Source organism: Nycticebus coucang, chromosome 4, assembly GCF_027406575.1.
Source record: "Nycticebus coucang isolate mNycCou1 chromosome 4, mNycCou1.pri, whole genome shotgun sequence".
Classification (NCBI taxonomy): Eukaryota; Metazoa; Chordata; class Mammalia; order Primates; family Lorisidae; genus Nycticebus; species Nycticebus coucang.
In genome coordinates, this window is record NC_069783.1 from 146,642,072 (window position 1) to 146,659,804 (window position 17,733).

The following is a 17,733-nucleotide window of genomic DNA, read 5'->3' on the forward strand; positions in this document are numbered from 1 at the left end:
AGGCTGACAGTTTTAGAGATTTTTCAATACCTATTTGACAAAGATTAATTAACTGAATACTTCAAAACATTTCTACTCTGGACCTAACATACTGTTCCCCAAAGTGCATTTCTAAGCCTTCATTACCAGTGTTAGCTATTCACTGAGACACTTTTCTGAAGTGTGGATTCACAGAAACATAGAAGTGATCTGAACTTTGAATACCACCTAAGCCCCTTCATTTTAAAGATGAGGAAACCACAGTCTGACTAGGAGGTGGTATGGCTCACCTATCCTAGCACTTTAACTCTAGCTCAGCCTCATATAGGACAATAGCAAAGTGGATATTCCAATGAGGCACAAGTGTATGTATATAAAATAGACACATATACATATGAAACTAAGTTTCATCTCTCAGCTTTTTCCTCTTGAATACAAAGCAGCAAACATTAAAGATACATCAAAAATGTAACAAAAACCCCATTAATAACAATAGCACCCTTAACCTTGACAGAGAGAACAATGCATCTTGTCAAAATCTAGAAATTTCTATGTTTTATGTTAGTCTGCATACGTAAATGTTTAATCAGGTGAATTAAGTGGCAAGATATTAAAAAGTGGAAGTGAGGATAGTTTTAACAACCTTAGTTTTGTATTTTTACAAGAAACATTTAATTTTTTGAACAGTATCTTCTTTGCTACAATTTCATTGTTGGGCTTCTAGTTTGGTCTTTCTGTATTTGAAAACTGGCCGATTTATATCCATATCACAATGAACAAATGTATTCCTTCATGTATGACAGTTTTAGCGTACAGAATGCAACCTCACCTACCAATTATAGCTGCAAATGAGCAATAGTGTGGAATCAGACAGCCTGCTGGCTTTGTTAGTATTCTGTCTCCTTTGGGATCCCATGGGGAAAGGGGAGGCTCTGATGAAGAGAAGCCCTTGGCTCATGGTTTATTGTGCTTGCCACCAGCTGCAGACTTCTCATCTCATTAGTTCTTTTAGAATACTGTGGGTGAAGACAGCTGTAGCCTACTTGAGTCTTCAGCTCCTGGGTATTCTGAAGGCTGAATTTGCTATGCACTTTCTGTAATCCTTGGGAAAAAAAAGCAAGCAAATTCACTAGGCCAAGGAAATGCATTTTAAAAATGGGTTTTAAATCATGTTTAAAGGTAGAAAACCCTTATTGCTAAGGTGCATTGGGCGCAAAATGTTTTTATGATTCAATTTTAATTATCTGTATAATGCCCAGAGGCCTGGCCAGAATAAGGGCTTAGTAAAACCATCATTATCAAGTTAGGTGTAATGTCCCTAGACACTACTTGCTCCACCAATAATAATGCCTGAACAACAGAAAAATACAATAGTATCAGCATAAGGTATATTCGGATTAGTGTTAATACAACTCTATTTAATTGAAAATTCTTGTTTAAGTAAAAAAAAGCAAATGGAAATTCAAGACACCCTTTGGAGTACAAAATAAAATATAATATGGTAAATAAATGGATTACCGTGGCTCCATGGTGGAGCCACGGTAATACATTCATTAAATTCTTATAAATAACTGTTTTCTGTCACTGGACTACAAAAGTTGTGCTACCTCTTGGGTGCACATCTGTTACTGACTATAGCTATCAATAGAAATTCTCGATAGAAACCAGATTCATTTCAAAGACAAAGAATATTAGTTTTATGAATCTTTGAGCACAGTGGCTATCCCCCAATATGCAAGTACAAAATCTGTGCTGAGCCAGCTTAAATATCCTTGAGCCCAGATTTAAGTCATAATTATGAATGGGAAAGTGAGTAGGAGGTGGGGAGGTGGGGGATGTGTGGCGAAGCTGATAGGAATCTGACAGCTTAGGGAAAACAGATAAGCTCCAGACACCAGGAACTGCTTAAAAAACCATGCCTGGGTTACCACAGGTGAGGCTAAGTGTAAACCAAGGAAAAGAATGCCCAAACCACAAATATTAGCAACTCCTTGACACCTGCTTATATAAAATCTTAACCCCTACCCTCTACTCTTGGCAAGAGGAGGTATTTTACAGCGTAAATATAAAAATTTAAGGAGAGGTTAGGATCCTGCAGCCTGTTATAAAATGCTTTCCTTTAGTGTAAAGATGATTACTTAGGTGTCTATTCAAACAGGTCAAAGACGATCACTAAATACACAGGTACTGCAGTTCAATTTAGCAAAGCTTATTTCCTCTAATCACATCCTAAAAGCAAAGCCCAGGATGGAGTAAAATCTGAATTACATATGAAGATAAATAACAAAGATCATTTATTGGCACTGCCCTGAATTTTCCAGTATCCTGGCACCTAAAAATAAATAAATAAATAAATAAATAAATAATAAAAACAGTTCCTGGATCTTATCACCATTCACTCTAATGCCAAACACATAACTAACCAGAGCTGATGAAATTAAAGCCAGACTCCAAAGGGTGAGCCCATTAAAAGAAGAAAAAAAAAAGTTTGCATTAAATTTTGCACTAGCAAATAACATGGGTATAAAGAGAAATAACATTTACTAACTTGTTTAAGAAACTGATTTCAACAGTTATTTTCAAATAAGCAGCTTTCTTTTATATTTTTAATTACATCTCCCCAGTGACTCCTCAACCTTTCAGGTTCCCATAGAGTACCATTAATATAGTATAAGTAAATCTCATTAATTCAGGTCCTACCACCTTGGAATTCATAATCACTTGGACAGGGGCTGGGCTGAAGTTTATCTTTGCATGATCTATGAAGAAAAGATTTGCTACACAAATTAATAGAGTAACAAGATCTCAGGAGGGCCGTTTAAACAGTTCAGAAGTGTTTTAGAGCAATTCTGAAGCATTCATTTGCATATAATTATTATGCTAATTACAAATCATTCTTATCTATTCATTAAAGCAGATTCCCAAAAGACCACTAATTGTCAATAACTTGTTGGCCTAGTTTCTGTTACTGAATGTACCTCAAAGGAACAAAACTGCATTAAAAAATATTCTATAATTTAGCCCTCTTTAATCCTTACTGGCTTTCCACCAATGAATCCTAAAAGTTGAAGTTTTAAACAACTATATTGAGAAGTGAGGAACGCAGTCAAATCTACAGCCCTGAACACAACACTTTGTAATCTCTCTAATCCTAAAGAAACCCTTCAGAGTCCTGGGGTGGTGAGGATGATCTTGGCTTTTGGGCAGGTCGAGGGGGCAGGAGCAGGGGCTGTCAACAGAGCTCTGTGACAGAGCCAAGAGTGGCCATGCTGATCCACTAGAGGTGGTTGCGGCCTTAGAGCACTGCTAGGCTACAGTACTGCTAGGCTAACTGCTTCCCCCATTCTTGGTGTACCCTTTACACTGTCATGTTTATGAAGGCTGACCCCCCCCCCAAAAGCCTTTAGAAAGATATAAATTAATAGACAAAGTAAAGAAACCAGAAAAAAAAAAAAAAAAGGTGAAGAAACCAGAATTTCAGGCCTGAATAAACACCTGCTGTAACACACTTCATATCCCGCAATGCGGCAAAGAAACCAAATAGTTGTGCTCCAGGATGAGATGGACAGGTGAGGCCAAAAGGAGCAAGTTCTTGGGTTTGAGAAGCGAATAATCCTAGATAGCTCAGAGCCAGTGGGCTACCCTAAGCAACTGTCCCAGGACTACTCCCCACCCTCTCAAGGGAAGTACTTGGCTTGAGTGTTTCATGCAGAAAAATACATTATATTTATTAAAAATTAATATATATTTATAAATTAAATTTAAAATTAGTATATTACATTATATTAGAATATATGTAGCACTAAAAACAAAGATACTTCAAACTCTAGACACTAAAGAAATAAATTTTAACATTAACAAGTTGATTTCACTAAGTGCTTATTTGTTAAACATATTTTAAAATCATATTTCACATACCTGAAACATTAAGTTGCATGTTTAAGTGAGTTTTATTACAAAATGTATCTGTTTCCATAAATGATAATTACATTAAACACCTTAAACTAAAATAGGGGTGCATCCTATGGAAAAGTCGTAGAGTCAGCCTTCTATAGAAAAATGTTGGTTCTTGATTTGGCCTTCAGCTTCTAAGTCCCAGGATCCCATTTAACCCATTAGCATCAATATAATAAACCTTAAGAAAAAAAATACTTTAAAAATTAAGCATTATTTTAATAGCAAGAGCAAAATCCAAGAAGCATCATTCTGCTACTATTTTTGGAACACTTACTTGTATGCCAGGCATGCAGTCTCCCACCTCCCCTTTCACCCCTCACAACCTTGGAATAAAAGTGTGTACTCTTACCACCACTGGGGTTGGATTAGTGAAATTCTTGGCCCAAGTCCACTATTACTGAGCAGAAGAGCTGGGACTCAGGCCACCCCATCTGACACCAAAGCCAAACAGAATACTTACCACAAAAATGTGAGCTACACTTTATCATATGATTATATTCATGTACCTGAAGGGATCCTGGCTCCCCTCTCAGCCTAAAGAACTTTCCCAAAAAAGAGTTTACATTGCTAAAAAGGGGCTTTTATATGCAATGAACTTTAAAAACTTGGAGATGTTTATAGTAATTTCTTTTAAAATATGTCATTAGCTGCTCAAAAACATTTCCTGTGCCTGGCACAGTGGTGGTTCACACCTATAATCCTAGCACTCTGGGAGGCCAAGGCAGGTGGACTGCCTGAGCTCACCAGTTTGAGACCAGCCTGAGCAAGAGGGAGACCCCAGCTCTAAAAATAGCCGGGCATTGTGGCAGGCACCTCAGCCCACTTAGGAGGCTGAGGCAAGAGAATTACTTGAGCCCAAGAGTTTGAAGTTGCTGCGAGCTATGACACCCACGACACTCTATCAAGAGACAAAGTGAGACTCTGTCTAAAAAAAAAAAAAGGAAAATTCCTGACTCTCATCAGAGAATTCTTCCCCACCCAAGGAGCAAATCCTACCTTATATCTCACCACCTCCACCTTCCTTACTTCTTTACTTTTAAAACGTGAGAGAAATTAGGAATAAACACTAATAATGGTTTTAGTAAAAAAGTATTTTTTTTTTTGCAGAATCTTTGCACATACAGATTTTTTAACCTAAGTGTTAAAATGCGTGCTAAGACTTAAACAAGCAGGGAATAAACAATTATGTTATCTTCCCACAAGAGGGCACTGCCATCCAACTATGCCTTCAAACACTGGACTTTCTCTACATCTACTAGGGTAAGTGATCTGAAAGTACCTGCCCACGTAAGGCAGCAGAATAAAGTGGGAAACATTTACACATTTGTTTTTAATAGGAACCATGCCTACATTTATTGATATCTTTTTTGAGGATGGGGAGAAAAATCTCTAACTTACTTCTAAAAACACCAGGACCTCACAGCACAGCAAAGGTGAGATGAACATTTGGAAATTTCTTAAGCATAAGCAAAATCACTGCTGCCTTAAGGTATTTGAGAGTTTTTCCTCCCTTCTAGTTTAAGGAGGCTACTATCACATGCATTCATCACCCACTAGGAGCTGGTTCACAATTCTCACATCTTTATCATAAACACACTTTCATTAAGAGCTTTTGGAACTCTCTGACATACACTAGTGTTAAGTTAGAAACTTAAAGTAAAAATGAATATCTAGGTTTTAACAGCAAAAGGAAGAGGTACTTTACTGAGATCAGGTGTTGTACAGCCAAAGAACAACCAAAGCAGCATTTGGCAACCACAGGCCCTCCCAGAACTTGCTGGATCTCAGCCACAGACTTCTAATAAACAAAAGCTCTTTTCAGATCTAAAGAACTGGGTAGCCAGTGCATAGCTCCAATTAACAGAAAGCCCTTCTTAGGAAATAAGAAGCAACAGTCGGAACAAATGTAAAATCCAAAATGCAGAAGCTTCTTGAAAGCTGTGAAAGAGAACAAATGGAACAATGGTCAGTACTGCCCACCTGGGGTGTCATTTACCAAAGGTTAGCCTGAAGGATTTATCAGGTTGACTCATAAGAACATGTCATTTCAGCAGCTCAAAAACTCACAAATATTCACAATTGCACATGGTTTAAACTAATATTTAACTTTTTCTAATTATATTCCATCCTTTTTTTTATTTTGAAGAGAAAAAACTTTAATAGTATAAGACTAGAGTGCATTTTATGTAAGATGTCTTTGAAATAGTTTTTTCTAAAGCCAGTACAGTAAAGCATATGTTACAACAAAACTATCTACTCAAATATGTAACAACTGGGCATAGTCTCACAGAATGTGATGATCAAAAGAAAAGATACACCAACTCCTTCCCAGAGGACAAGTAACAAGTACTGCTTACGTTGTGGCCAAAACTTACATGCCTCTAAGAGTCTACCCTAAATAAATTAAACCAAGTTTCATTAGCTTGCCAAGGCTAACGTTTAGGAAAAAGTATTTTTTAAAAGAGCACGAATATCTTTATTTGAACAATACACACTGTGGTTTAAAGCAAAAAGTGTGAATGGCATGTTCAAAGTGAAAAGAGCTAAAGATATGAATAAGCAAATCATGTATGTTCATTTTCAAAGGCAAATGCAATTTCAGAAAATCAGGTACTGGCTTCACGTAGTCCTAGCTTCAACTAAAATGAGACATTATTCTGCTTACCAAAACATACCCGCCAAATGGATGATATCCAAAGAGTAAAATGGTCAGTGGTGGAAACAAGAAGCAAAAACCATAAACTTTAAAAACCAATTCATCTTCTTTGACATCAGCACCCTCAAAAATTTTGATTATCCTGGAATTTCTACAAGGGCTCAGAGTCACCATTTAGATGAACTCAAAATCCCATTATAGTCTTCTGACATGCAATTAAAATGGCTGTTTTGCTTTAGTAAAGTGCAAAACTCCAAATCTCTCAACTCTGATTAACCTTTGAACTTTGTAGCCTGGAGCCTAGCACTAGTCAGTATCAGTTGTGAGAAAATAGCCCTCTGATGGAGGGGTACTCAGCGCCCACATTTGGCACCAGCAACAGCTGGAACAAACTAACTCCAAGTCTCTTATTAGAAATATTTTAGCATTTACTGATTAAGACTTTTGCACTCTCTTTACACATACAGTTGTTCCTTTAACTAGAAAAATATTTACCATACCAGCATAGAAAAAAAATGTTTATTAAACAAATGAGAACATATCTGAGTAATGTTCTCTATGAGTACCCATATCAAAACATGTACCTTTGAGTTTCCAATCCTTTTATTCTACAACTTTAAAATATGTCAACATTCAGCATAAAAACTGGTATTTTAGGGGACTACGGAAAACAGGTGGAAGAAGGGACAGTTGATTGTTTCCTTTGAATAAATTAAGAATAGTCTTAATCAACATATTACAAAGAAAGGAACATTACATAGTAAGAAGATACTCTAGAAAAACAAAAAAAAAACAGACTACAGTGGATTCCTGGGTCCCCTAATTACATAGGTGGGGAAAGTTATAGCACATCCCTGGGCTACAAATTCCTTAACAGTAAAAATAAAAGTGGAAGTGAATGTTGCTGGACCATGCCCTCCAAGGGAGATTCTTTCTGCCAAAATCCTAGAAGGGAGTCTATGCTACAAACTTCACCTACAATCTTCATGTTCATAGTGTACTAGAGCACAGCTTCTCAAAGGTGAGCACATGTGGGGCTAGACAGAGCCTTATTCCAGAGAATATAAACAGGGAAGGGGCTACGAGTTTGTATTTCTAATAAATTACCTATGTGCAGAATAGGAATGAATAGAAAGAGGCTGGAATTTTGGCCTGAATCCTAACTAAAAGCTTTGTTAGGCAAGATCTGAAATTAGCCACTAGCAAGCTCTAAATTTGCTAGATTCCCTCAGGGGCTCTAAAAAGAACCTCCTAATTTTCAAAGGAATGGTAAGAGAACTGGACTGGTGAGTAGACTTAGCCCAGAATTGACACCCTACCTAAAAGCTGTGGTGAGGGTGTTCTCCAAAGGAGACCACACCAAAGGGAGGAAAGGCTAAGGAAGCTGGACTCAGCAGGTGATTCCAGGTCTTGAAAGGGAGGCTGAATTTGTTTTTACCAGCAGCCTCATCCTCTCACTTGAGAGTGCTTGTGTCCTCTGGGATATTAAGGGCAGAACTGGGACTAGGGAGCAAATTCACAGTTTTGCCACACACTGGTGCTGAAAAAGCTGCTCACGAGATGTTTTTCTACAGGGAAGAGATGATGTAGAGCAGTCCAGTGTCCCAGCAGTGGCAACAACCCAAGGACCTCAGCCCAGGGAACCAAGTCTGGCTACCACAAGGGCTGCAGAGGGGACTGCAGCACTGAGCCCAATTATGAAACAGCCCACCCCCAACCCTGCCCTATTACCCTCCAGGGGGACATATGCAAATGGAGAAGGACCAGAATAAAAAATGAAGATTTGGGGTAAATAAGACAATGGGAATTATATTTGTGGGCAGATAAGGATGAGGGGCACTGAGACTAATAATTGAGGTAGAAGGTATTCAAAAGGACAAAAAGAAGGAAGAGAGTTATGAATGAAATCTGAGCTTTACCTTAAAAGCACAAACTTACCGGGTAGGCCACAGAACAGGACCCCCGCCAAGCCCTGTAGAGAAGTCCTGGCACAGGGCCCCACCAATCAGAGCACATCTTGCACGTCCTTTCTGTGACCCAGAAACAACGTAGCACACAGGTTTCCAGCTTGTAGTCTCTTCCTTTCAGGAGTATCATCTTCAGTAAAACACTACTATGGTCACGAAAAAACCCTCTTGGTTTTTGAAATGCCTCATTGGGGAAAAATCTTTCTTTCACCACAAATAACAACATTACACTCAAAAGTGTTAAAACAAAATTCTATTCCCTCTTTAAAAAATGAAATTTTCAAAATGGCTGCATTTTAATATGAAATAGATTTATATTTTTAAACTACATCTCTGAAACAATTTAGCACCTTTATATCATTAATATTTGCTTTTTACTGCCATTCAAAAAACACTCAAATCAGTGGTTCTCAACCTTCCTAATGCCACGACCCTTTAATACAGTTCCTCATGTTGTGGTGACCCCCAACCATAAAATGATTTTCATTGCTACTTTGTAACTGTAATTTTGCTACTGTTATGAATTGTAATGTAAATAAATCGGATATGCAGGATGTGTTTTCATTGTTACAAAGGAGTCGGGACCCACAGGTTGAGAACCCCTGACTTAGATGCTCACCTGTACTATTTTTAGATGTGTAAGGCTTCAAATTTTTTTTTTAATTGCTGGGGATTCATTGAGGGTACAAGAAACCAGGTTACACTGATTGCATTTATTAAAGTCCCTCTTACAATCGTGTCTTGCCCCCAAAAGGTGTGGCACAGCCTTCGAATTTTGAATTAAACATTTTTCTACCAAAAAAAGCACCTTAGAAATTATAAAAATGAAATCACATAGTACGTACTTTAGAGGAAAGTTGATACAATCCTTTCTTGTTACACATAAATACCTAAAAATGTGGTTCCAATTTCTCTCTTTTTTTTATTTAGCATGCTCATTTTCTTTCAAATTACTTCCAAAAACGAAGGTCTCTCTGATGTTAATCGTGTGTACACTTCAGCTTACACTTTAAAGAGTCTTCCTCTCCCGGGAAGTGACTTTTGTATACAAATCATGGAAAGCTACTTAGACAAAGTGCTGGAGATGATTAAAAAGGGCCAGATTCAAATTTATACCTTAAAAAAAAGAAGCAGATGTCAACTGACTCATTTGTGTATATTTTGAAAATGAGTTGAAGATACGCATGTGCATTTCATCAGGACATTTAAAGAATCTACAACTTTTGTGTATGTTATCAACGACAACTTTAGAAATTAAAAAAAAATTTAAAACTTACAGTCTGGTGTTTTCTACTAATACCTTGACTCTTGTTGCAATTAGATCTAGCTAAAAAACAATTTTAATCTGATCAGAAAGCTATTTATTCCCTCATTTAGAAAGACTAAGAATGTTTAGAATTGAAAGCACATCACATATATTTCATCATCTAGGATAAGTTAAGAAAGACTTAAAGTAGCATTTTGTTCATTTACTACTTGAATAAAAACAACTCCTCTAAATTGCCTTTTCTTCTTCTTTTTTTTAATACGGAAAAAAATTCTGTCAATTGGTGATCTTCCAAACCTTTACTAAAAAGCTCACACCATGTTGCTAGGACCTGGAAACATGGAAATGATGAGAAGTATAGTACAGTCCTGGCTCCCAGGAGGCACCCAATTTACAGAGGATGGCTTTTCATAAGTAACACCTGGGTTAGATTTAAAACAAGGGGGAGAGAGTGACTAGGAGGGTGCAAGGGTAAGTAAGTGTGCCCTGCTGGAGCACGGTGTGCTCAGTGATTGCTGGGACATCAGACAGAAGGACTCTTCCTTCTTAAAGAATATAACATATTAATACTACTTTGCTACAACACCACTTTCTCTTAAAGCAGGAAATCTGTTTTGTATGGTGGATACATTCTGAAGGGCCAAAAAAAAGTGGGTGGAGGCATTTATGCAGAAATCCCAGACCATTCAGTTTGTTTCATTAGGCTTATGTCTTTCCAGGAAATTACAGAAAACACTGTCTACAGCAATTGTCATATATAGACATCCCACAAGTCATTAACAAATAATCCTAATAACCTATATTTTAAATACATATGATTTCTGCAGCAAGCTACTTTGTGACCGTGAGTCACAATGAGGGAAAGAATTTTTACAACAAACGCCTATTCCTAGAGTTATTGTGACATTGTCACTCTTCAATTATGTAAAACTATCAAAACATCCATCTAAGTAATCAGTTACAACATGGGATGTATCACATCCCTTCTATGCATGGTGAAGTACAGTTCATAAGCACGACCAAAAAACATCAAGTCTACAACAAGAGTAGTATACAAGCCATCTGACAACCCAACAGAGAGAGCTAAACCTTAGAAGTAATCAACAGTCACTACAAATTAAACATCCAAAGCTGTGTTGTACTAAACCCACCTGCAGGGACTAAAAACCCCACCAGGTGGAGTTAAAAGATTCAAGCTTCACTTTCAAATTCTTGGGTTTTACCTTCATCCTGATTCTGAGAGGACTTGGCTAATTACTCTCTCTAAATTACTAATGTAGGCCTGCCAAGGTGGCTCACGCCTGTAATCCTAGAATCCTGGCAGGCTGAGGCGGGTGGACTGCCTGAGTTCATGGGTTCAAGACCAGCCTTAGCCAGAGCAAGACCCCATCCCTAAAAATAGCAGGAGGTTGTGGCAGGCACCTGTAGTCCTAGCTACTTGGGAAGCTGAGGCAAGAGAATCACTTGAGCCCAAGAGTTTGTGAGCTATGACACCATGGCACTCTACCCAGGGCAACAAAGTGAGACTCTGCCTCAAGAAACAAATGAACAAAAATAAATAACTAATGTAATGGTTTTATTTTTTTTAAAGCAAGTAATACGAAGGAAAGAAACTCAACCACTTAATGTTTATTAGCTCAAAGAAAACCACAGCGATTCATTAAAAACAGAACAAAAAGTTGCTGAATTAAGTCACAGCAAAACTCCAGGAGTCAAAATGCCAAGTATGAAGTTTTGAGAGATCATATCGTCATAAGATTCCCCGCCCCCACGCCTAAATCACCACCAATACATTTATCAGAGAGATGAAAGGCCAAATCTTTATCACGAACTTTTAAACTGGGAAGGACTAGAGATATGATCTGCCAAATTTCTGGGTATTCACTACAGAGGTAACCACATCCTGCACTTCAGGTGCTACCATTACCAACAGATGAGCATTAAATGGGAGACACATTATCTTCCACACAGAAGAAGGTACTGCCCTCGGTCACAAAAGCAGTCATGAGAAAAACAAAGGTAAAGCACAGCCACAGCTTCACAGCAAAGGCCTAGACATGACAGTGGCCTTGTGAAAGGAGATCAGTCCCTATTTACAAAACGGGAAGAGTGTGAAGCTCCCAACCAAGCTGCAGACTGAGAGCTGGGAGCTGAATGGAGGTGTGGGAGGACAGTGGCATCTAAACATTAGCTAGCTATTCCCCATCCAGACTGGGCCTCCACAAGCCATTCTCTGGAGCCCTGCTCTAGGCTACCCAGCAAATCTGGGAAGGGGATTCTGCCTCAATGCCTCAAATCCACCCCAGCTTTCCCAGTTCTAACAGGAGACCCAATCCACTGTGAGCAGTCCCACCTCAGAAGGATCCTGTACCCACTTCACTTGCCTATTCAGAGTTACTAAGCTCTTAAATCTAATACCACTCCAATCCTTAAGAAGCCAGTTTTGGGCACTAAAAGTTAGCTGCTGTTAGGACAGAGGTACTCGAAGGCCACGATCCCAACCCCCAGGCAACGGACCAGTACTGGTCCATGGCCTGCTAGGAATCTGGCCCCAAAGTATCACCTCCTGAGCTCTACCTCCTGTCTCACGGAAGAAAAAATGTTTTCCATGTAGCCAGTCCCTGGTGCCAAAAGGTTCTAGTCTGTGGCCTGTTAGGAACTGGGCCACACAGGAGATGAGTAGTGACTAAGCAAAGCGTTATCTCTGTTTATAGCCTCTCCCCATCCCTCAAATTGCCACCTGAGTCCCACCTCCTGTCAGATCTCCCCCAACCCCCCACCAACCATCCATGAAAAAATTATCTTCCATGAAACTGGTTCCTGGTGCCAAAAAGGTTAGGGATCACTGCTCTAAGGTGATACCCCCTATTTTTTTTTTTTTTTTTTTTTTTTTTTTTTTGCAGTTTTTGGCCAGGGCTGGGCTTGAACCCGCCACACCCAGTATATGGAGCTGGCGCCCTACTCCTTCAGCCACAAGTGCCGCCCCCCACTCTTATATAATCCCTTCCCCTAAGTGCAAACAGAACCTCTGGCTTGCTTCTAAACAACAGACTATGGCAAAAGTAATAGGATGTCAGTTCCATGACTAAAGTACCACTAAATTTGTGATTTGTTATGCAGCAGTGGAAAACTAACAGTCAGTGAGAGGAGAACATCCCCCCAATCCAATGCACACATCTTCCAGACCACAACTCTTCCACCTCCTCTTTCCCGTCAAGGGAATTGCTATTACCAGAATTTTATGCGTTCTTCTTGACCATCTATACATAAGTAAGCAAATATGTATACACAGATAAAGATAATATTTTCTCCTTTTTAAAACATTAGAACTAGAAGCAAACATACTTTTTTATCTTTCTCCTTCCAAATTATCTTGGAAAAGATTCTCTATTAGTAAAAATAGAGCTCACTCCCTTTTAATGATTGCACTGAACTCCACTATGTGGTTATATCACAAAGTTTTTCTTCAGTTCCTGATTGATGGAAAAACATTTAGACTTCAGACTGTTTCTAATCTTAGGTTTGTATAATTGTCACTTCATAGTGGGTAGGGTCAATTCCCAGAAGTGGAATTTTGTTGGGTCAATGGGCACGTACATTTGTAACTCTGCTAGGCTCATTGCACCAATTTATACTCCCCACAAGCAATGTATGAATGCCTATTTCCTCACTTCTTGCCAACCTAGGTGTTATCAAAATGCCATCAAACCAATTTTACACTCCAGTCCAAACTCTTCACTCTCATAGGTTAGTTTCATCATTATTCTCAAGATCATGAGGTTCATATGACCAATATTTATGAAAAACCCACTCTATGAAAAGGAAATGAATGACAGCTTCTGAAATTCAGCAGAGGGCAAGGCTGCTACCAATTTGGGTGAAATCTCCCTAGAATTTCCTAGGAAGTGAGTTCTGAACTAAATCCTGAAAGACACACAGGTTTTGGACAGACAAAAGGAGTCCCAGAAGGTAGGTGAAGCCAGGCAGTGTCCTGGGACAGGAAGCACAGGACAGAGTCAGTACAGACCAGTTTGAAAAGCAATCAATGCACAGAAGACTGGACCAAGAGAATTTCCACTTCTGGCATTAACTAAGAACAACAACAAGCTAGTTTATTTGGGCTTCAGTTTCTTCACTTATAAAAGAGGGAGGTTAGTTTTTAAACCATACTTTCTGTAGCTGCACAACTGTGTGTTCAAGTAAATCTTAGAGTCAAGCCTAATGTCAGACAAACAAGCAGAGCCGTGCTGGTATAGAGAGAAGGGCAGGAACTTGTCTGCCCCCTAATTTGATTGTTCCAAACTATGGAGTACCAAGAAACTCTTGGTATTATGCAAAGCACAGTCTGAAACCAAGGAGGACCAGGTAGGTACTAAATGTTAAGACAATACACCTGTACCTTCATTTCTAGTCTGTACAAACTACAAGTCCTTCACTCACTTAACATGGCATTCGTTGAGTACCTATTATATCTTAGGCACTGTTGTAGGAGTTGGGGGAGATAAGGGCTTGTCAATAGTAAAAAGACTCTTCCCTCCGACATTCAATCTCTGTTTGGAAAGGAGAGAGAGAAGAAAAATGTGTCAGATCACTGACAGCAAGAAGGAAAAGTATAATGACCGCTCTACCCATCAAAACCCTACTCATCTTCACAGCTGAAGATTGCTCATTCAACCTTTTCTGATTTCAGTTCTCACACATCATTTGTTCCCTTCACTGAAATCCTGCAACTCTCTGGACCACACATAAGATTCTGCAACTTGTTAACTATTTTGCTATCTTGGGTTTATCTCACTCAGACTTAGGATCCTGGTGGGTACTGTTGACAAGGTACCACAGCAGTGCATACACAGTGAGCAGGCACACAGCACTGCCATGTGAGAAGCATAAACATGTTTTGAAAGCTTTCTTCCTTTCTTCCCAGCACAAACTAGTATTTCCAAGTAACAAAATTACATACAAGAGCAGAATCAAAGGAGCAAACTAAATGAACAGAAAACCAAATTGTCTCTGGTATGAAGAAATGATCTTCAGTTGGTCCAGGTGTTTAGAAGAGAAGGTAATCCTAAAAGAAATATTAACTAGTCAAGGCCAAAACAATGGAGTGGAACCTAAGGAGAAAGAGCATGGGGCAACAATCTGTCAAGAGAGTAGACAGATAAGGATGTGCAGATGAGAAAAGCAGGCCCACAGTCCCTGGGCCACCACGTTTCACAATCATGTCCTCCCTAGAATGGGGGCCTGGCCCCATGGCCAGGGGCTCTCCTGCCACCACCCGCCCAGCCTTTACACACACACACCCCCACCCAGAGTGCCATGCTCTGCTCCTAGCACTCATAGTCTGAAAAACCATCAAGGGTACCTCTGCTACCACTAAGTTCCTTTCTCCTTTTTATAGAAGAAAAATGTCTATCAAAATTCTTTTTTCACATCAAAAAGTGGGACAACTCCTACCAGTTGTATTTTTATTATCCACAAATGAGAAAGCTCATAACCTAAGAGCTACTGTGACACCAATGTATGGCTATTCACAACAGCCAAGACGTGAAAACAACCCCAATGTCCACGAATGGATTAATGTATAAACAAAATTTGGCACATCCATATGCTGGAAGATTATTCAGCTGCAAAAAAGAATGAAGTACAGGGCGGCACCTGTGGCTCAAAGGAGTAGGGCACCAGCCCCATATGCTGGAGGTGGCGGATTTAAACCCAGCCCCGGCCAAAACTGCAAAACAAAAAAGAATGAAGTACTGACACATGCTACAACGTGGATGAACCTTGAAAACGTGCGCTAAGTACAGGTATAACAAAGCAGCCACACAAAGCAGACCACATATTATGGGATTCCATTTATATGAAAAACCCAGACTACACAAATCCCTAAAGAAAGAAAACAGCTTAATAGTTGCCAAAGGCTGCCGGGAAAGAGTAGTGGAGAGTGATTGTTAATTGGTACAGAGTGTCCTTTTGAGGAGCTGAAAATGTTTTGAAGCTAGACAGTGGTGACAGTTGTATAACATGGTGAATGTATTTAATGCCACTGAACTGTATGTATGTTGTCAAATGGTTAAATGGTAAATATTTTTTGCATTTTATCACAAGTTTAAACACTACTGTGAATTCAACATACTTTAAAATGAATTTATATCTTACCAATATCTAAAATATAGCTTGGAAGACAGAAGCTATGAACACTTACTCCACAAACAATGCTTAGTGTAAATGTGGACTTTCAGAACTCTTACACAACTATAGCTAATAAAGAAACGATGGCTAGTATCTAATAAACTAGGAACTGCTCTAGGCACTCACATTTACTCCTCTGAGATAATTACACAAAATAATACAGGCACAGAGAGTTAAGTAACCTGTCCAAGATTAGCCAGCAGGTGGCAGAGCCTCAGAATTTAAATCTGAAGTTCACCTAGTGTCGGTAGTCTGTTCTCAGTCACCTCATAGGGCCATGGCCTCACACTTGGGCCCAATCCATTCGCTTTCACTACTTTTCCAAACATCGTCATTCCATACAGAGAACTACCTACTCAGCCTCTGCGGGTCTTCCACCCAGAGCCTCTACCTCAAGTGCTATTGTCATGCATCTTCACCCGTGTGTGCTGGAGGGGAAAGAATGGGAACCAGAGCCTCCAGGGCTCTTATACAATTTGCTTTACCGTCTTCTTTCCACCTACATTTATGCCCACACACATTGACACTGCCCCATTTTTGCCTGAGGATGGGAACAAGGAACTACTTTTATGCCCCCAGCAAAACCAAAGGTCATTTGTACTGTTGGTGAACGTCATGGATTGCAAGCTTACGAATCACAGGACTGGGTCAGTGAAACCATTTTGTTCAGCCAGCACAGCAGTTACTAACGTAACAGCATAATCTGACTGCTTTCCGCAGGGTACTCAATCTTGGAATGGTATACTTGCTGATCAGAATCATCTTGTGATCTTCTGCAGCATGAAAGCTATCCTGACCTAGCCACTAACTCACTTAACTAATTACTCCCAATTACTCTTCTTCCCATCACTGTTCATTCACATATACCAAGGCTGTAATGACACCAAAAGAAATACAAGGGTATGACAGACATACCATTTCACTTTTAAGGATAAAAAAATTCCCTAAGTAATGTCAAATGTAGAAATATCCCTAAGTTTGAAACAACTTTAAATCACAGTATAACCAAAATTTACCAACTTTTGGAAGAAGCGTCCCCGTACTTCTAAGCAGGATGAGAACCCTAGTGAACTAGACACATCCTGGCAGAGGGCCACTGCCAGCAGTCCCAACCCTAGCGATTTCTGAGAAAAGGTCAGAGACCTTTGTTTCAAAAGGTTTACCTTTAAATTTCAACAGCAAAACCAGACATTTAGTGTTTTGAGTTATTTTTGTTTAGCTTAAAACATTGCTCAAGTTCAGGGAATAAGCACCAAAAATAGAAAGGGAAGGGGACACGAACAGAACACACTGTGCGTAACCATGATGAAACAAGGGGTGCCACTAGAATTTCAAAGCTTTAGCTCCCAAGGATCATCAAGAAGAGGACCAATGTGGTTGTGTTAACAGGCCAAAAGTCCACTAATGCATACCATAAAACCAAAGCAGCACCCAGTGCACTATAAAATAAGAATAGATTTAATATTCACAAGCTTTGTCAAGATTAGGGTCTTAATGTGGCATTAAGTATATAAGTGGCATTACTTGTGGAAAAAAAATTTCTTTACTAAATCAAAAGCCGACAGTACAAATATTTATATCTAATAAGAATCAAAACAGAAAGCTAAACAATTATTAAATTAAAATACTCCACACTAACCATTTTCCATAAATGACAACTTTTGCCCTTAGCTATAGAAACTTACATGTAAATTAAATTTTTACTTTCTTAACAGAAT

General features: G+C 39.1%; 1 protein-coding gene across 5 annotated transcripts in view; it reads right to left on the minus strand.

Annotated features, from left to right (window-relative positions):
• PITPNB (phosphatidylinositol transfer protein beta) overlaps positions 1-17,733 on the minus strand; it is a 76,988-nt gene that overhangs the window by 30,993 nt on the left and 28,262 nt on the right. The window lies entirely within an intron of this gene.